The following is a 21,678-nucleotide window of genomic DNA, read 5'->3' on the forward strand; positions in this document are numbered from 1 at the left end:
TAGGGTGAAGCCTAGGTTGCTCGGAAAGTAGAAATGACCATAAGTTTCATACTGGTGGCAATTATTCGTTTTATACGATGGAAAAACTGTTGTATTTTTATTGTGTTTTATGCTTCTGTCGTTGACGTCTAAGGCCGTAGCTATTAGATGTGGTGGAGCAACGCACTAGAGTGACGCCTAGGTTGGCCGGAACGTGGAATGACCATTACCTTCGCAATGTTTGCAATTATTCATTTTATACGATGGCAAAGCTGTTGTACTTATATTGTATTTTATGCTTCTGGCGTTGAGTTCTTAGGCCCTAACTGTTCGATCTGGTGGAACAACGCCCTAGAGTGAAGCCTAGGTTACCCGGAACGTAGAAATGACCAGTACTTTCACACTGTTTGCAGTTACTCCTGTTATACGATGGAAAAACTGTTGCATCTTTATTGAATTTAATGCTTCTGGCGTTGACTTCTAAGGCCCTAACTATTCGATCTGGTGGAGCAACGCGCTAGAGTGAAGCCTAGGTTGCCCGGAACGTAGAAATGACCATCACTTTCAAACTGGTTGCAATAATTCCTGTTATATGATGGAAAAACTGTTGTATTTATATTGTATTTTATGCTTCCGGCGCTGACTGCTAAGGCCCTAACTATTCAATCTGTTGGATCAACGTCCTAGAGTGAAGCATAGGTTGCTCGGAATGTAGAAATGACCATAACATTCACACTGGTTGAAATTATTCGCTTAATACGGTGGAAAAGCTGTTGCATCTTTATTGTACTTTATGATCCTGGCGTTGACTTCTAAGGCCTTAACTATTCGATCTGGTGGAGCAACGCCCTAGAGTGAAGCCTAGGTTGCCCGGAACGTAGAAATGACCATCACTTTCAAACTGGTTGCTATTATTCGTTTTATACGATGGAAAAACTGTTGTATTTATATTGTATTATATGCTTCTGGCGTTGACTTTTAATGCACTAACTATTCGATCGGTTGGAGCAACGCCCTAGGGTGTAGCCTAGGTTGCCCGGAAAGTAGAAATGACCATAACTTTCATACTGGTTGCAATTATTCGATTTATATCATGGAAAAACTGTTGTATTCAAATTGTATTTTATGCTGCTGGCGTTCACTTCTTAGGCCCTAATTATTCGATCTGGTGGAACAACGCCCTGTGGTGAAGTCTAGGTTGCCCGGAACGTAGAAATGACCATAACTTTCACACTGGTTGCTATTATTCGCTTTATACGATTGAAAAACTGTTATATTTATATTGTATTTTATGCTTCTGGCGTTGACTTCTAAGGCACTAACTATTCGATCTGGTGGAGCAACGCCCTATGGTGTAGTCTAGGTTGCCCGTGAAGTAGGAATGACCATAGCTTTCACACCGGTAGCAATTATTCGTTTTACACGATGGAAAAACTGTTCTATTTATTTTGTATTTTATGCATCGGGCGTTGACTTCTAAGGCCCTAACTATTCAATCTGTTGGTGCAACGCCCGACGGTGAAGCCTAGGTTGCCCGGAAAGTAGAAATGACCATCACTTTCAAACTGGTTGCAATTATTCCTGTTATATGACGGAAAAACTGTTGTACTTTTATTGCATTTTATGCTTCTGGCATTGATTTCTAATGCCCTAACTATTCAATCAGGTTGGAGCAACGCCCCAGGGGGTAGCCTAGGTTGCCGGGATCGTAGAAATGACTATCACTTTCAAACTGGTTGCAATTATTCCGGTTATATGATGGAAAAGCTGTTGTATTTATATCGTGTTTTATGCTTCTGGCGTTGACATCTTAGGCCGTAACTATTCGGTCTGGTGGAGCACCGCCCTGGAGTGAAACCTAGGTTGCACGGAACGTAGAATTGGCCATCACTTTCAAACTGGTTGCAGTTATTCCTGATATATGATGGAAACACTGTTGTATTTTTTTTGCATTTTATGGTTCGGGCGTTGACTGCTAAGGCCCTAACTATTCAATCTGTTGGAGCAAGGCCCTAGGGTGAAGCCTAGGTTGCTCGGAAAGTAGAAATGACGATAAGTTTCATACTGCTTGCAATTATTCGTTTTATGCGATGGAAATACTGTTGTATTTATATCGTATTTTATGTTTCTGGCGTTGACTTCTTAGGCCGTAACTATGCGGCCTGGTGGAGCAACGCCCTGGAGTGAAACCTAGGTTGCCCGGAACGTAGAATTGGCCATCACTTTCAAACTGGTTGCAACTATTCCTGATATATGATGGAAACACAGTTGTATTTTTTTTGCATTTTATGTTTCGGGCGTTCACTTCTAAGGTCATAACTATTCAATCTGTTGGAGCAAGGCCCAAGGGTGAAGCCTAGCTTGCTCGGAAAGTAGAAATGACCATAAGTTTCATACTGGTTGCAATTATTCGTTTTATACGATGGAAACACTGTTGTATTTTTATTGCATTTTATGCTTCGGGCGTTGACTTCTAAGGCCCTAACTATTCAATCTGTTGCAGCAATGCCCTAGGGTGAAGCCTAGGTTGCTCGGAAAGTAGAAATGACCATCAGTTTCATAATGGTTGCAATTATTCGTTTTATACGATGGAAAAGCTGTTGTATTTTTATTGCATTTTAGGCTTCGGGCGTTGACTTCTAAGGCCCTAACTATTCAATCTGTTGGAGCAACGCCCTAGGGTGAAGCGTAGGTTGCTCGGAAAGTAGAAATGACCATCAGTTTCATACTGGTTGCAATTATTCGTTTTATACGATGGAAAAACTGTTGTATTTATATTGTATTTTATGCTTCTGGCGTTGACTTCTAAGGCCCCAGCTATTCGATCTGGTGGAGCAACGCCCTAGAGTGACGCCTAGGGTGCTCGGAACGTAGAAATGACCATTACTTTCACACTGGTTGCAATTATTCGTTTTATACGATGAAAAAGCTGTTGCATTTATATCGTATTTTATGCTTCTGGCGTTGACTTCTTAGGCCGTAACTATTCGATCTGGTGGAGCAACGCCCTGGAGTGAAGCCTAGGTTGCGCGGAACGTAGAATTGGCCATCACTTTCAAACTGGTTGCAATTATTCCTGTTATATGATGGAAACACTGTTGTATTTTTATTGCATTTTGTGCTTCGGGCGTTGACTTCTAAGACCCTAACTATTCCGTCTGTTGGAGCAACGGCCTAGGGTGAAGCCCAGGTTGCCCGGAACGTAGAAATGACCATAACTTTACACTGGTAGCAATTATGCGTTTTATACAATGGAAAAACTGTTCTATTTATTTTGTATTTAATGCTTCGGGCGTTGGCTTCTAAGGCCCTAACTGTTTGATCTGGTGGAGCAACGCCCTGGAGTGAAGCCTAGGTTGCCCGGAACTTAGAAATGACCATAACTTTCACACTGGCTGCTATTATTTGTTTTATACGATGGAAAAACTGTTATATTTATATTGTATTTAATGCTTCTGGCGTTGAGTTCTTAGCCCCTAACTATTCGATCTGGTGGAACAACGCAATAGAGTGAAGCCTAGGTTGCCCGGAACGTAGAATTGGCCATCACTTTCAAACTGGTTGCAATTATTCCTGTCATATGATGGTAACACTGTTGTATTTTTCTTGCATTTTATGGTTCTGGCGTTGACTTCTACGGCCCTAACTATTCAACCTGTTGGAGCAACGCCCTAGGGTGAAGCCTAGGCTGCTCGGAAAGTAGAAATGACCATAAGTTTCATACTGGTTGCAATTATTCGTTATATACGATGGAAAAACTGTTGTATTTATCTTGTATTTTATGCTTCTGGCGTTGACTTCTAAGGAACTAACTATTCGATCTGGTGGAGCAACGCAATAGAGTGAAGCCTAGGTTGCCCGGAACGTAGAATTGGCCATCACTTTCAAACTGGTTGCAATTATTCCTGTTATATGATGGAAACACTGTTGTATTTTTATTTCATTTTATGCTTCGGGCGTTGACTTCTAAGGCACTAACTATTCGATCTGGTGGAGCAACGCCCTATGGTGTAGTCTAGGTTGCCCGTGAAGTAGAAATGACCATAGCTTTCACACCGGTAGCAATTATTCGTTTTACACGATGGAAAAACTGTTCTATTTATTTTGTATTTTATGCATCGGGCGTTGACTTCTAAGGCCCTAACTATTCAATCTGTTGGTGCAACGCCCGACGGTGAAGCCTACGTTGCCCGGAAAGTAGAAATGACATAACTTTCACACTGGTTGCTATTATTCGTTCTATACGATGGAAAAACTGTTATATGTATATTGTATCTTATGCTTCTGGCGTTGACTTCTTAGGCCCTAACAATTGGATCTGGTGGAAAAACGACCTAGAGTGATGCCTAGGTTGCCCGGAACGTAGAACTGACCATAACTTTTACACTGGTAGCAATTATTCGTTTTATACGATGGAAAATCTGTTTTATTTATATTGTATTTTATGCTTCTGGCGCTGACTTCTAAGGCTCTAACTATTCGATCTGGTGGAGCAACGCCCTAGAGTGAAGCCTAGGTTGCCCGTAACGTAGAAATGACCATCAATTTCAAACTGGTTGCAATTATTTCTGTTATATGATGGAAAAACTGTGGTATTTTTATTGCATTTTATGCTTCGGGCATTGACTTCTAAGGTCCTAACTATTCAATCTGTTGGTGCAACGCCCTAGGGTGAAGCCTAGGTTGCCCGGAAAGTAGAAATGACGTTAACTTTCACACTGGTTGCTATTATTCGTTCTATACGATGGAAAAACTGTTATATTTATATTGTATCTTATGCTTCTGGCGTTGACTTCTTAGGCCCTAAAAATTGGATCTGGTGGAAAAACGACCTAGAGTGAGGCCTAGGTTGCCCGGAACGTAGAACTGACAATAACTTTCACACTGGGTGCAATTATTCGTTTTATACGATGGAAAAGATGTTGCATCTTTATTGTATTTTATGCTTCTGTCTTTGACGTCTAAGTCCGTAGATATTAGATGTGGTGGAGCAACGCACTAGAGTGACGCCTAGGTTGCCCGGAACATGGAATGACCATTACTTTCGCAATGTTTGCAATTATTCGTTTTATACGATGGAAAAACTGTTCTATTTATTTTGTATTTTATGCTTCGGGTGTTGACTTCTAATGCCCTAACTATTCAATCTGTTGGATCAACGCCCTAGAGTGAAGCCTAGGTTGCTCGGAATGTAGAAATGACCATAACATTCACACTGGTTGAAATTATTCGCTTAATACGGTGGAAAAGCTGTTGCATCTTTATTGTACTTTATGATTCTGGCGTTGACTTCTAAGGCCGTAACTATTCGGTCTGGTGGAGCAACGCCCTGGAGTGAAACCTAGGTTGCCCGGAACGTAGAATTGGCCATCACTTTCAAACTGGTTGCAATTATTCCTGTTATATGATGGAAACTATGTTGTATTTTTTTTGCATTTTATGGTTCGGGCGTTGACTTCTAAGGCCCTAACTATTCAATCCGTTGGAGCAACGCCCTAGGGTGAAGCCTAGGTTGCTCGGAAAGTAGAAATGACCATATGCTTCATACTGGTTGCAATTATTTGTTTCTTACGATGGAAAAACTGTTGTATTTATATCGTATTTTATGCTTCAGGCGTTGACTTCTTAGGCCGTAACTATTCCGTCTGGTGGAGCAACGCCCTGGTGTGAAACCGAGGTTGCCCGGAACGTAAAAATGGCCATCACTTTCAAACTGGTTGCAATTATTCCTGTTATATGATGGAAACACTGTTGTATTTTTTTTGGATTTTATGGTTGGGGCGTTGACTTCTAAGGCCCTAACTATTCAATCTGTTGGAGCAACGCCCTAGGGTCAAGCCTAGGTTGCTCGGAAAGTAGAAATGACCATATGCTTCATACTGGTTGCAATTATTTGTTTCATACGGTGGAAAAACTGTTGTAATTATATTGTATTTTATGCTTCTGGCGTTGACTTCTAAGACACTAACTATTCGATCTGGTGGAGCAACGCCCTAGAGTGAAGCCTAGGTTGCTCGGAATGTGGAAATGACTATAACTTTCACACTGGTTGCAATTATTCGTTTTATACGATGGAAAAGCTGTTGTATTTATATCGTGTTATATGCTTCTGGCGTTGACATCTTAGGCCGTAACTATTCGGTCTGGTGGAGCAACGCCCTAGAGTGAAACCTAGGTTGCACGGAACGTAGAATTGGCCATCACTTTCAAACTGGTTGCAATTATTCCTGATATATGATGGAAACACTGTTGTATTTTTTTTGCATTTTATGGTTCGGGCGTTGACTTCTAAGGCCCTAACTATTCAATCTGTTGGAGCAAGGCGCTAGGGTGAAGCCTAGGTTGCTCGGAAAGTAGAAATGACCATAAGTTTCATACTGCTTGCAATTACTCGTTTTATGCGATGGAAAAACTGTTGTATTTATATCGTATTTTATGCTTCTGGCGTTGACTTCTTAGGCCGTAACTATGCGGCCTGGTGGAGCAACGCCCTGGAGTGAAACCTAGGTTGCCCGGAACGTAGAATTGGCCATCACTTTCAAACTGGTTGTAATTATTCCTGATATATGATGGAAACACAGTTGTATTTTTTTGCATTTTATGTTTCGGGCGTTCACTTCTAAGGTCATAACTATTCAATCTGTCGGAGCAAGGCCCAAGGGTGAAGCCTAGCTTGCTCGGAAAGTAGAAATTACCATCAGTTTCATACTGGTTGCAATTATACGTTTTATACGATGGAAAAACTGTTGTATTTATATTGCATTTTATGCTTCTGGCGTTGACTTCTAAGGCCCTAGCTATTCGATCTGGTGGAGGAACGCCCTAGAGTGAAGCCTAGGTTGCCCGGAAAGGAGAAATGACCATCACTTTCAAACTGGTTGCAATTAGTCCTGTTATATGATGGAAACACTGTTGTATTTTTATTGCATTTTATGCTTCGGGCGTTGACTTCTAAGGCCCTAACTATTCAATCTGTTGGAGCAACGCCCTAGTGTTGAAGCCTAGGTTGCTCGGAAAGTAGAAATGACCATAAGTTTCATACTGGTTGCAATTATTCGTTTTATACGATGGAAAAACTGTTGTATTTATATTGTATTTTATGCTTCTGGCGTTGACTTCTAAGGCACTAACTATTCGATCTGGTGGAGCAACGCAATAGAGTGAAGCCTAGGTTGCCCGGAACGTAGAATTGGCCATCACTATCAAACTGGTTGCAATTATTCCTGTCATATCATGGTAACACTGTTGTATTTTTTTTGCATTTTATGGTTCGGGCGTTGACTTCTACGGCCCTAACTATTCAACCTGTTGGAGCAACGCCCTCGGGTGAAGCCTAGGTTGCTCGGAAAGTAGAAATGACCATAAGTTTCATACTGGTTGCAATTATTCGTTTTATACGATGGAAAAACTGTTGTATTTATATTGTATTTTATGCTTCTGGCGTTGACATCTAAGGCACTAACTATTCGATCTGGTGGAGCAACGCAATAGAGTGAAGCATAGGTTGCCCGGAACGTAGAATTGGCCATCACTTTCAAACTGGTTGCAATTATTCCTGTTATATGATGGTAACACTGTTGTGTTTTTTTTGCATTTTATAGTTCGGGCGATGACTTCTACGGCCCTAGCTATTCAATCTGTTGGAGCAACGCCCTAGGGTGAAGCCTAGGTTGCTCGGAAAGTAGAAATGACCATAAGTTTCATACTGGTTGCAATTTTTCGTTTTATACGATGGAAAAACTGTTGTATTTATATTGTATTTTAAGCTTCTGGCGTCGACTTCTAAGGCACTAACTATTCGATCTGGTGGAGCAACGCAATAGAGTGAAGCCTAGGTTGCCCGGAACGTAGAATTGGCCATCACTTTCAAACTGGTTGCAATTATTCCTGTTATATGATGGAAACACTGTTGTATTTTTATTGCATTTTATGCTTCGGGCGTTGACTTCTAAGGCCCTAACTATTCAATCTGTTGGAGCAACGCCCTAGGGTTGAAGCCTAGGTTGCTCGGAAAGTAGAAATGACCATAAGTTTCATACTGGTGGCAATTATTCGTTTTATACGATGGAAAAACTGTTGTATTTTTATTGTGTTTTATGCTTCTGTCGTTGACGTCTAAGGCCGTAGCTATTAGATGTGGTGGAGCAACGCACTAGAGTGACGCCTAGGTTGGCCGGAACGTGGAATGACCATTACCTTCGCAATGTTTGCAATTATTCATTTTATACGATGGCAAAGCTGTTGTACTTATATTGTATTTTATGCTTCTGGCGTTGAGTTCTTAGGCCCTAACTGTTCGATCTGGTGGAGCAACGCCCTAGGGTGAAGCCTAGGTTGCTCGGAAAGTAGAAATGACCATAAGTTTCATACTGGTTGCAATTATTCGTCTTATACGATGGAAAAACTGTTGTATTTATATTGTATTTTATGCTTCCGGCGTTGACTGCTAAGGCCCTAACTATTCAATCTGTTGGATCAACGTCCTAGAGTGAAGCATAGGTTGCTCGGAATGTAGAAATGACCATAACATTCACACTGGTTGAAATTATTCGTTTAATACGGTGGAAAAGGTGTTGCATCTTTATTGTATTTTATGATTCTGGCGTTGACTTCTAAGGCCCTAACTATTCGATCTGCTGGAGCAACGCCCTAGAGTGAAGCCTAGGTTGCCCGGAACGTAGAAATGACCATCACTTTCAAACTGGTTGCAATTAATCCTTTTATACGATGGAAAAACTGTTGTATTTTTATTGCATTTTATGCTTCCGGCGTAGACGTCTAAGGCCCTAACTATTCAATCTGTTGGAGCAACGCCCAAGGGTGAAGCCTAGGTTGCCCGGAAAGAAGAAATGACGTTAACTTTCATACTGGTTGCAATTATTCGTTTTATACAATGGAAAAACTGTTGTATTTATATTGTATTTTATGCTTCTGGCGTTGACTTCTAATGCACTAACTATTCGATCTGGCGGAGCAACGCACTAGAGTGAAGCCGAGGTTTCCCGGAACGTAGAAATGACCATCACTTTAAAACTGGTTGAAATTATTCCTGCTATATGATGGTAACACTGTTGTATTTTTTTTGCATTTTATGGTTCGGGCGATGACTTCTACGGCCCTAACTATTCAATCTGTTGGAGCAACGCCCTAGGGTGAAGCCTAGCTTGCTGGGAAAGTAGAAATGACCATAAGTTTCATACTCTTTGCAATTATTCGTTTTATACGATGGAAACACTGTTGTATTTTTATTGCATTTTATGCTTCGGGCGTTGGCTTCTAAGGCCCTAACTATTCAATCTGTTGGAGCAACGCCCTAGGGTGAAGCCTAGGTTGCTCGGAAAGTAGAAATGACCATAAGTTTCATACTGCTTGCAATTATTCCTTTTATACGATGGAAAAGCTCGTGTATTTATATCGTATTTTATTCTTCTGGCGTTTACTTCTAAGGACCTAACTATTCGATCAGTTGAGCAACGCCCTAGTGTGAATCCTAGGTTGCTCGGAATGTAGAAATGACCATAACTTTCACACTGGTTGCAATTATTCGTTTTATACGATGCAAACGCTGTTGTATTTATATCGTATTTTATGCTTCTGGCGTTTACTTCTATGGACCTAACTATTCGATCTGTTGCAGCAACGCCCTAGAGTGAATCCTAGGTTGCTCGTAATGTAGAACAGACCATAACTTTCACACTGGTTGCAATTATTCGTTTTATACGATGGAAACCCTGTTGTATTTATATTGTACTTTATGCCTCTGGCGTTGACTTCTAAGGCCGTAGCTACTAGATGTGGAGGAGCAACGCCCTAGAGTGACGCCTAGGGTGCTCGGAACGTAGAAATGACCATTACTTTCACACTGGTTGCAATTATTCGTTTTATACGATGGGAAAGCTGTTGTATTTATATCGTATTTTATGCTTCTGGCGTTGACTTCTTAGGCCGTAACTATTCGGTCTGGTGGAGCAACGCCCTGGAGTGAAACCTAGGTTGCCCGGAACGTAGAATTGGCCATCACTTTCAAACTGGTTGCAATTATTCCTGTTATATGATGGAAACTTTGTTGTATTTTTTTTGCATTTTATGGTTCGGGCGTTGACTTCTAAGGCCCTAACTATTCAATCCGTTGGAGCAACGCCCTAGGGTGAAGCCTAGGTTGCTCGGAAAGTAGAAATGACCATATGCTTCATACTGGTTGCAATTATTTGTTTCATACGATGGAAAAACTGTTGTAATTATATTGTATTTTATGCTTCTGGCGTTGACTTCTAAGGCCCTAACTATTCGATCTGGTGGAGCAACGCCCTAGAGTGAAGCCTAGGTTGCCCGGAACGTAGAAATGACCATCACTTTCAAACTGGTTGCAATTATTCCTGTTATATGATGGAAAAACTGTTGTATTTATATTGTATTTTATGCTTCCGGCGCTGACTGCTAAGGCCCTAACTATTCAATCTGTTGGATCAACGTCCTAGAGTGAAGCATAGGTTGCTCGGAATGTAGAAATGACCATAACATTCACACTGGTTGAAATTATTCGTTTAATACGGTGGAAAAGCTGTTGCATCTTTATTGTATTTTATGATTCTGGCGTTGACTTCTAAGGCCCTAACTATTCGATCTGGTGGAGCAACGCCCTAGAGTGAAGCCTAGGTTGCCCGGAACGTAGAAATAACCATCACTTTCAAACTGGTTGCTATTATTCGTTTTATACGATGGAAAAACTGTTGTATTTATATTGTATTATATGCTTCTGGCGTTGACTTTTAATGCACTAACTATTCGATCGGTTGGAGCAACGCCCTAGGGTGTAGCCTAGGTTGCACGGAAAGTAGAAATGACCATAACTTTCATACTGGTTGCAATTATTCGATTTATATCATGGAAAAACTGTTGTATTCAAATTGTATTTTATGCTGCTGGCGTTCACTTCTTAGGCCCTAATTATTCGATCTGGTGGAACAACGCCCTGTGGTGAAGTCTAGGTTGCCCGGAACGTAGAAATGACCATAACTTTCACACTGGTTGCTATTATTCGCTTTATACGATTGAAAAACTGTTATATTTATATTGTATTTTATGCTTCTGGCGTTGACTTCTAAGGCACTAACTATTCAATCTGTTGGAGCAACGCCCTAGGGTGAAGCCTAGCTTGCTGGGAAAGTAGAAATGACCATAAGTTTCATACTCTTTGCAATTATTCGTTTTATACGATGGAAACACTGTTGTATTTTTATTGCATTTTATGCTTCGGGCGTTGGCTTCTAAGGCCCTAACTATTCAATCTGTTGGAGCAACGCCCTAGGGTGAAGCCTAGGTTGCTCGGAAAGTAGAAATGACCATAAGTTTCATACTGCTTGCAATTATTCCTTTTATACGATGGAAAAGCTCGTGTATTTATATCGTATTTTATTCTTCTGGCGTTTACTTCTAAGGACCTAACTATTCGATCAGTTGAGCAACGCCCTAGTGTGAATCCTAGGTTGCTCGGAATGTAGAAATGACCATAACTTTCACACTGGTTGCAATTATTCGTTTTATACGATGCAAACGCTGTTGTATTTATATCGTATTTTATGCTTCTGGCGTTTACTTCTATGGACCTAACTATTCGATCTGTTGCAGCAACGCCCTAGAGTGAATCCTAGGTTGCTCGTAATGTAGAACAGACCATAACTTTCACACTGGTTGCAATTATTCGTTTTATACGATGGAAACCCTGTTGTATTTATATTGTACTTTATGCCTCTGGCGTTGACTTCTAAGGCCGTAGCTACTAGATGTGGAGGAGCAACGCCCTAGAGTGACGCCTAGGGTGCTCGGAACGTAGAAATGACCATTACTTTCACACTGGTTGCAATTATTCGTTTTATACGATGGGAAAGCTGTTGTATTTATATCGTATTTTATGCTTCTGGCGTTGACTTCTTAGGCCGTAACTATTCGGTCTGGTGGAGCAACGCCCTGGAGTGAAACCTAGGTTGCCCGGAACGTAGAATTGGCCATCACTTTCAAACTGGTTGCAATTATTCCTGTTATATGATGGAAACTTTGTTGTATTTTTTTTGCATTTTATGGTTCGGGCGTTGACTTCTAAGGCCCTAACTATTCAATCCGTTGGAGCAACGCCCTAGGGTGAAGCCTAGGTTGCTCGGAAAGTAGAAATGACCATATGCTTCATACTGGTTGCAATTATTTGTTTCATACGATGGAAAAACTGTTGTAATTATATTGTATTTTATGCTTCTGGCGTTGACTTCTAAGGCCCTAACTATTCGATCTGGTGGAGCAACGCCCTAGAGTGAAGCCTAGGTTGCCCGGAACGTAGAAATGACCATCACTTTCAAACTGGTTGCAATTATTCCTGTTATATGATGGAAAAACTGTTGTATTTATATTGTATTTTATGCTTCCGGCGCTGACTGCTAAGGCCCTAACTATTCAATCTGTTGGATCAACGTCCTAGAGTGAAGCATAGGTTGCTCGGAATGTAGAAATGACCATAACATTCACACTGGTTGAAATTATTCCGGTTATATGATGGAAAAACTGTTGTATTTATATTGTATTTTATGCTTCGGGCGTTGACTTCTTAGCCCCTAACTATTCGATCCGGTGGAACAACGCAATAGAGTGAAGCCTAGGTTGCCCGGAACGTAGAATTGGCCATCACTATCAAACTGGTTGCAATTATTCCTGTCATATGATGGTAACACTGTTGTATTTTTTTTGCATTTTATAGTTCGGGCGATGACTTCTACGTCCCTAACTATTCAATCTGTTGGAGCAACGCCCTAGGGTGAAGCCTAGGTTGCTCGGAAAGTAGAAATGACCATAAGTTTCATACTGGTTGCAATTTTTCGTTTTATACGATGGAAAAACTGTTGTATTTATATTGTATTTTAAGCTTCTGGCGTCGACTTCTAAGGCACTAACTATTCGATCTGATGGAGCAACGCAATAGAGTGAAGCCTAGGTTGCCCGGAACGTAGAATTGGCCATCACTATCAAACTGGTTGCAATTATTCCTGTCATATGATGGTAACACTGCTGTATTTTTTTTGCATTTTATGGTTCGGGCGTTAAGTTCTAAGGCCCTAGCTATTCAATCCGTTGGAGCAACGCCCTAGGGTGAAGCCTAGGTTGCTCGGAAAGTAGAAATGACCATTAGTTTCATACTGGTTGCAATTATTCGTTTTATACGATGGAAAAACTGTTGTATTTATATTGTATTTTATGCTTCTGGCGTTGACTTCTAAGGCACTAACTATTCGATCTCGTGGAGCAACGCCCTAGAGTGAAGCCGAGGTTGCCCGGAAAGGAGAAATGACCATCACTTTCAAACTGGTTGCAATTAATCCTTTTATACGATGGAAACACTGCTGTATTTTTTTTGCATTTTATGGTTCGGGCGTTGACTTCTAAGGCCCTAATTATTCAATCCGTTGGAGCAACGCCCTAGGGTGAAGCCTAGGTTGCTCGGAAAGTAGAAATGACCATAAGTTTCATACTGGTTGCAATTATTCGTCTTATACGATGGAAAAACTGTTGTATTTATATTGTGTTTTATGCTTCTGGCGTTGACTTCTAAGGCACTAACTATTCGATCTGGTGGAGCAACGCCCTAGAGTGAAGCCTAGGTTGCACGGAACTTAGAATTGGCCATCACTTTCAAACTGGTTGCAATTATTCCTGTTATATGATGCAAACACTGTTGTATTTTTTTTGCATTTTATGGTTCGGGCGTTGACTTCTACGGCCCTAACTATTCAACCTGTTGGAGCAACGCCCTCGGGTGAAGCCTAGGTTGCTCGGAAAGTAGAAATGACCATAAGTTTCATACTGGTTGCAATTATTCGTTTTATACGATGGAAAAACTGTTGTATTTATATTGTATTTTATGCTTCCGGCGTTGACTGCTAAGGCCCTAACTATTCAATCTGTTGGATCAACGTCCTAGAGTGAAGCATAGGTTGCTCGGAATGTAGAAATGACCATAACATTCACACTGGTTGAAATTATTCGTTTAATACGGTGGAAAAGGTGTTGCATCTTTATTGTATTTTATGATTCTGGCGTTGACTTCTAAGGCCCTAACTATTCGATCTGCTGGAGCCCTAGAGTGAAGCCTAGGTTGCCCGGAACGTAGAAATGACCATCACTTTCAAACTGGTTGCAATTAATCCTTTTATACGATGGAAAAACTGTTGTATTTTTATTGCATTTTATGCTTCCGGCGTAGACGTCTAAGGCCCTAACTATTCAATCTGTTGGAGCAACGCCCAAGGGTGAAGCCTAGGTTGCCCGGAAAGAAGAAATGACGTTAACTTTCATACTGGTTGCAATTATTCGTTTTATACGATGGAAAAACTGTTGTATTTATATTGTATTTTATGCTTCTGGCGTTGACTTCTAATGCACTAACTATTCGATCTGGCGGAGCAACGCACTAGAGTGAAGCCGAGGTTTCCCGGAACGTAGAAATGACCATCACTTTCAAACTGGTTGAAATTATTCCTGCTATATGATGGTAACACTGTTGTATTTTTTTTGCATTTTATGGTTCGGGCGATGACTTCTACGGCCCTAACTATTCAATCTGTTGGAGCAACGCCCTAGGGTGAAGCCTAGCTTGCTGGGAAAGTAGAAATGACCATAAGTTTCATACTCTTTGCAATTATTCGTTTTATACGATGGAAACACTGTTGTATTTTTATTGCATTTTATGCTTCGGGCGTTGACTTCTAAGGCCCTAACTATTCAATCTGTTGGAGCAACGCCCTAGGGTGAAGCCTAGGTTGCTCGGAAAGTAGAAATGACCATAAGTTTCATACTGCTTGCAATTATTCCTTTTATACGATGGAAAAGCTGTTGTATTTATATCGTATTTTATTCTTCTGGCGTTTACTTCTAAGGACCTAACTATTCGATCAGTTGAGCAACGCCCTAGTGTGAATCCTAGGTTGCTCGGAATGTAGAAATGACCATAACTTTCACACTGGTTGCAATTATTCGTTTTATACGATGCAAACGCTGTTGTATTTATATCGTATTTTATGCTTCTGGCGTTTACTTCTATGGACCTAACTATTCGATCTGTTGCAGCAACGCCCTAGAGTGATTCCTAGGTTGCTCGTAATGTAGAACAGACCATAACTTTCACACTGGTTGCAATTATTCGTTTTATACGATGGAAACCCTGTTGTATTTATATTGTACTTTATGCCTCTGGCGTTGACTTCTAAGGCCGTAGCTACTAGATGTGGAGGAGCAACGCCCTAGAGTGACGCCTAGGGTGCTCGGAACGTAGAAATGACCATTACTTTCACACTGGTTGCAATTATTCGTTTTATACGATGGGAAAGCTGTTGTATTTATATCGTATTTTATGCTTCTGGCGTTGACTTCTTAGGCCGTAACTATTCGGTCTGGTGGAGCAACGCCCTGGAGTGAAACCTAGGTTGCCCGGAACGTAGAATTGGCCATCACTTTCAAACTGGTTGCAATTATTCCTGTTATATGATGGAAACTTTGTTGTATTTTTTTTGCATTTTATGGTTCGGGCGTTGACTTCTAAGGCCCTAACTATTCAATCCGTTGGAGCAACGCCCTAGGGTGAAGCCTAGGTTGCTCGGAAAGTAGAAATGACCATATGCTTCATACTGGTTGCAATTATTTGTTTCATACGATGGAAAAACTGTTGTAATTATATTGTATTTTATGCTTCTGGCGTTGACTTCTAAGGCACTAACTATTCGATCTGGTGGAGCAACGCCCTAGAGTGAAGCCTATGTTGCTCGGAATGTGGAAATGACTATAACTTTCACACTGGTTGCAATTATTCGTTTTATACGATGGAAAAGCTGTTGTATTTATATCGTGTTTTATGCTTCTGGCGTTGACATCTTAGGCCGTAACTATTCGGTCTGGTGGAGCACCGCCCTGGAGTGAAACCTAGGTTGCACGGAACGTAGAATTGGCCATCACTTTCAAACTGGTTGCAATTATTCCTGATATATGATGGAAAAACTGTTGTATTTTTTTTGCATTTTATGGTTCGGGCGTTGACTGCTAAGGCCCTAACAATTCAATCTGTTGGAGCAAGGCCCTAGGGTGAAGCCTAGGTTGCTCGGAAAGTAGAAATGACCATAAGTTTCATACTGCTTGCAATTATTCGTTTTATGCGATGGAAATACTGTTGTATTTATATCGTATTTTATGTTTCTGGCGTTGACTTCTTAGGCCGTAACTATGCGGCCTGGTGGAGCAACGCCCTGGAGTGAAACCTAGGTTGCCCGGAACGTAGAATTGGCCATCACTTTCAAACTGGTTGCAATTATTCCTGATATATGATGGAAACACAGTTGTATTTTTTTTGCATTTTATGTTTCGGGCGTTCACTTCTAAGGTCATAACTATTCAATCTGTTGGCGCAAGGCCCAAGGGTAAAGCCTAGCTTGCTCGGAAAGTAGAAATGACCATAAGTTTCATACTGGTTGCAATTATTCGTTTTATACGATGGAAACACTGTTGTATTTTTATTGCATTTTATGCTTCGGGCGTTGACTTCTAAGGCCCTAACTATTCAATCTGTTGGAGCAATGCCCTAGGGTGAAGCCTAGGTTGCTCGGAAAGTAGAAATGACCATCAGTTTCATAATGGTTGCAATTATTCGTTTTATACGATGGAAAAGCTGTTGTATTTTTATTGCATTTTAGGCTTCGGGCGTTGACTTCTAAGGCCCTAACTATTCAATCTGTTGGAGCAACGCCCTAGGGTGAAGCGTAGGTTGCTCGGAAAGTAGAAATGACCATCAGTTTCATACTGGTTGCAATTATTCGTTTTATACGATGGAAAAACTGTTGTATTTATATTGTATTTTATGCTTCTGGCGTTGACTTCTAAGGCCCCAGCTATTCGATCTGGTGGAACAACGGCCTAGGGTGAAGCCTAGCTTGCCCGGAACGTAGAAATGACCATTACTTTCACACTGTTTGCAATTATTCCTTTTATACGATGGAAAAGCTGTTGTATTTATATCGTATTTTATGCTTCTGGCGTTGACATCTTAGGCCGTAACTATTCGGTCGGGTGGAGCAACGCCCTGGAGTGAAACCTAGGTTGCCCGGAACGTAGAATTGGCCATCACTTTCAAACTGGTTGCAATTATTCCTGATATATGATGGAAACACAGTTGTATTTTTTTTGCATTTTATGTTTCGGGCGTTCACTTCTAAGGACCTAACTATTCGATCTGGTGGAGGACCGCCCTAGAGTGAGTCCTAGGTTGCTCGGAATGTAGAAATGACCATAACTTTCACACTGGTTGCAATTATTCGTTTTATACGATGGAAACGCTGTTGTATTTATATCGTATTTTATGCTTCTGGCGTTTACTTCTAAGGACCTAACTATTCGATCTGGTGGAGCAACGCCCTAGAGTGAATCCTAGGTTGCTCGGAATATAGAAATGACCATAACTTTCACACTGGTTGCAATTATTCGTTTTATACAATGGAAACGCTGTTGTATTTATATTGTACTTTAAGCCTCTGGTGTGGACTTCTAAGGCCGTAGCTATTAGATGTGGTGGAGCAACGCCCTAGAGTGACGCCTAGGGTGCTCGGAACGTAGAAATGACCATTACTTTCACACTGGTTGCAATTATTCGTTTTATACGATGGAAACGCTGTTGTATTTATATTGTGTTTTATGCCTCTGGCGTTGACTTCTAAGGCCGTAGCTATTAGATGTGGTGGAGCAACGCCCTAGAGTGACGCCTAGGGTGCTCGGAACGTAGAAATGATGATTACTTTCACACTGGTTGCAATTATACGTTTTATACGATGTAAAAGCTGTTGTATTTATATCGTATTTTATGCTTCTGGCGTTTACTTCTAAGGACCTAACTATTCGATCTGGTGGAGCAACGCCCTAGAGTGAATCCTAGGTTGCTCGGAATATAGAAATGACCATAACTTTCACACTGGTTGCAATTATTCGTTTTATACAATGGAAACGCTGTTGTATTTATATTGTACTTTAAGCCTCTGGTGTGGACTTCTAAGGCCGTAGCTATTAGATGTGGTGGAGCAACGCCCTAGAGTGACGCCTAGGGTGCTCGGAACGTAGAAATGACCATTACTTTCACACTGGTTGCAATTATTCGTTTTATACGATGGAAACGCTGTTGTATTTATATTGTGTTTTATGCCTCTGGCGTTGACTTCTAAGGCCGTAGCTATTAGATGTGGTGGAGCAACGCCCTAGAGTGACGCCTAGGGTGCTCGGAACGTAGAAATGATGATTACTTTCACACTGGTTGCAATTATACGTTTTATACGATGTAAAAGCTGTTGTATTTATATCGTATTTTATGCTTCTGGCGTTGACTTCTTAGGCCGTAACTATTCCGTCTGGTGGAGCAACGCCCTGGTGTGAAACCGAGGTTGCCCGGAACGTAGAATTGGCCATCACTTTCAAACTGGCTGCAATTATTGCTGTTATATGATGGAAACGCTGTTGTATTTTTTTTGCATTTTATGGTTGGGACGTTGACTTCTAAGGCCCTAACTATTCAATCTGTTGAAGCAAGGCCCTAGGCTGAAGCCTAGCTTGCTCGGAAAGTAGAAATGACCATAAGTTTCATACTGGTTGCAATTATTCGTTTTATACGATGGGAACACTGTTGTATTTTTATTGCATTTTATGCTTCGGGCGTTGACTTCTAAGACCCTAACTATTCAATCTGTTGGAGCAGCGCCCTAGGGTGAAGCCTAGGTTCCTCGGAAAGTAGAAATGACCATAAGTTTCATACTGGTTGCAATTATTCGTTTTATACGATGAAAAGCTGTTGTATTTATATAGTATTTTATGCTTCTGGCGTTGACTACTGAAGCACTAACTATTCGATCTGGTGGAGCAACGCCCTCGAGTGAAGCCTAGGTTGCCCGGGACGTAGAATTGGCCATCACTTTCAAACTGGATGCAATTATTCCTGTTATATTATGGAAACACTGTTGTATTTTTATTGCATCTTATGCTTCGGGCGTTGACTTCTAAGGCCCTAACTATTCAATCCGTTGGAGGAACGCCCTAGGGTGAAACCTAGGTTGCCCGGAACGTAGAAATTACCATAACTTTCACACTCGTAGGAATTATACGTTTTATACGATGGAACAACTGTTCTATTTATTTTGCATTTCATGCTTCGGGCGTTGACTTCTAAGGCCCTAACTATTCAATCTGCTGGAACAACGCCCTAGGGTGAAGCTTAGGTTGCCCGGAAAGTAGAAATGACCATAACTTTCACACCGGTTGCAATTATTCATGCTATACGTTGGAAAAACTGTTGCATTTTTATTGTATTTTATGCTTCTAGCGTTGACTCCTAAGGCAGTAGCTATTGGATGTGGTGGAGCAACGCCCTAGAGTGAAGCCTAGGTTGTCCGGAACGTAGAAATGACCATTACTTTCACACTGTTTGCAAGTATTCTTTTTATACGATGGAAAAGGTGCTGTATTTATATTGTATTTTATGCTTCTAGCGTTGACTTCTAAGGCCCTATCTGTTGGATCTGGTGGACCAACGCCCTAGAGTGAAGCCTAGGTTGCCCGGAACGTAGAAATGACCATAACTTTCACACTGGTTGCTATTTTTCGTTCTATACGATGGAAAAACTGTTATATTTATATTCTATCTTATGCTTCTGGCGTTGACTTCTTAGGCCTTAACAATTCGATCTGGTGGAACAACGCCCTAGAGTGAAGCCTAGGTTGCCCGGAACGTAGAAGTGATCATCACTTTCAAACTGGTTGCAATTAATCCTTTTATACGATGGAAAAACTGTTGTATTTATATTGCATTTTATGATTCGGGCGTAGACTTCTATGGCCCTACCTATTCGATCTGGTGGAGCAACACCCTACAGTGAAGCCTAGGTTGCCCGGAACGTAGATATGACCATAACCTTCACACAGGTTGCAATTATTCGTTTTCTACGATGGAAAAGCTGTTGTATTTATATTGTATTTTATGCTTCGGGCGTTGACTTCTAAGGCACTAACTAATCCATCTGGTGGAGCAACGCCCTAGAGTGAAGCCTAGGTTGCCCGGAACAATGATATGCCATTACTTTCACACTAGTTGCAATAATTCCTGATATACGATGGGAAAACTGTTGCATCTTTATTGTATTTTACGCTTCTGGCGTTGACTTCTAAGGCCCTAACTATTCGATCTGGTGGAGCAACGCCCTAGAGTGAAGCCTAGGTTGCCTGGAACGTATAAATGACCAACACTTTCATAAGGGTTGCAATTATTCCTGTTACAGGATGGAAATACTGTTGTATTTCTATTGTATTTTATGCTTCAGGCGTTGACTTCTGAGGCCGCAGCTATTCGATGTGGTGGAAGAACGCCATAGAGTGAAGCCTAGGTTGCCCGGAACGTAGAAATGACCATCACGTCCATACTGGATGCAATTATTCGTTTTATATGATGGAAGAACTGTTGTATTTATATTGTATTTTATGCTGCTGGCGTTCACTTCTTAGGCCCTAACTATTCGATCCGGTGGAACAACGCCCTGGGGTGAAGCCTAGATTGCCGGAACGTAGAAATGACCATAACTTTCATACTGGCTGCAATTATTCGTTTTATATGATGGAAGAACTGTTGTATTTATATTGTATTTTATGCTGCTGGCGTTCACTTCTTAGGCCATAACTATTCGACCTGGTGGAACAACGCCCTGGGGTGAAGCCTAGCTTGCTCGGAATGTAGAAATGACCATAACAATCACACTGGTTGAAATTATTCGTTTTATACGATGGAAACACTGTTATATTTATATTGTATTTTATGCTTCTGGCGTTGATTTCTTAGGGCCTAACTATTCAATCTGGTGGAACAACGTCATAGAGTGAGGCCTAGGGTGCCCGGAACGTAGAAATGACCATCACTTCCATACTGGTAGCAATTATTCGCTTTATACGATGTAAAAACTGTTGTAGTTATATTGTATTTTATGCTTCTGGCGTTGACTTCTTAGGCACTAGATATTCGATCTGGTGGAGCAACGCCCTAGAGTGAAGCCTAGGTTTCCCGGAAAGTAGAAATGACAATAACTTTCACACTGGTTGCAATTATTCGTTTTATACGATGGAAAAGCTGTTGCATCTTTATTGTATTTAATGCTTCTGTCGTTGACGTCTAAGGCCGTAGCTATTAGATGTGGTGGAGCAACGGACTGGAGTGACGGCTAGGTAGCCCGGAACGTAGAAATGACCATTACTTTCGCAATGTTTGCAATTACTCGTTTTATACGATGGAAAAACTATATTACTTAAATCGTATTTTATGCTTCTGGCGTTGACTTCTTATGCCCTAACTCTTCCATCTGGTGGAACAACGCACTATGGTGAAGCCTAGGTTGCCCGGAACGTAGAAATGACCATAACTTTCACACTGGTAGCAATTATTCGTTTTATACGATGGAAAAACAGTTCTATTTATTTTGTATTTTATGCTTCGGCCGTTGACTTCTAAAGCCATAACTATTCGATCTGTTGGAGCAACGACCTAGGGTGAAGCCTAGGTTGCCCGGAAAGTAGAACTGACCATAACTTTCATACTGGTTGCAATTATTCGTTTTATACGATGGAAAAACTGTTGTATTTATATTGTATTATATG

This window comes from Calliopsis andreniformis, unplaced genomic scaffold, assembly GCF_051401765.1.
Source record: "Calliopsis andreniformis isolate RMS-2024a unplaced genomic scaffold, iyCalAndr_principal scaffold0024, whole genome shotgun sequence".
Classification (NCBI taxonomy): Eukaryota; Metazoa; Arthropoda; class Insecta; order Hymenoptera; family Andrenidae; genus Calliopsis; species Calliopsis andreniformis.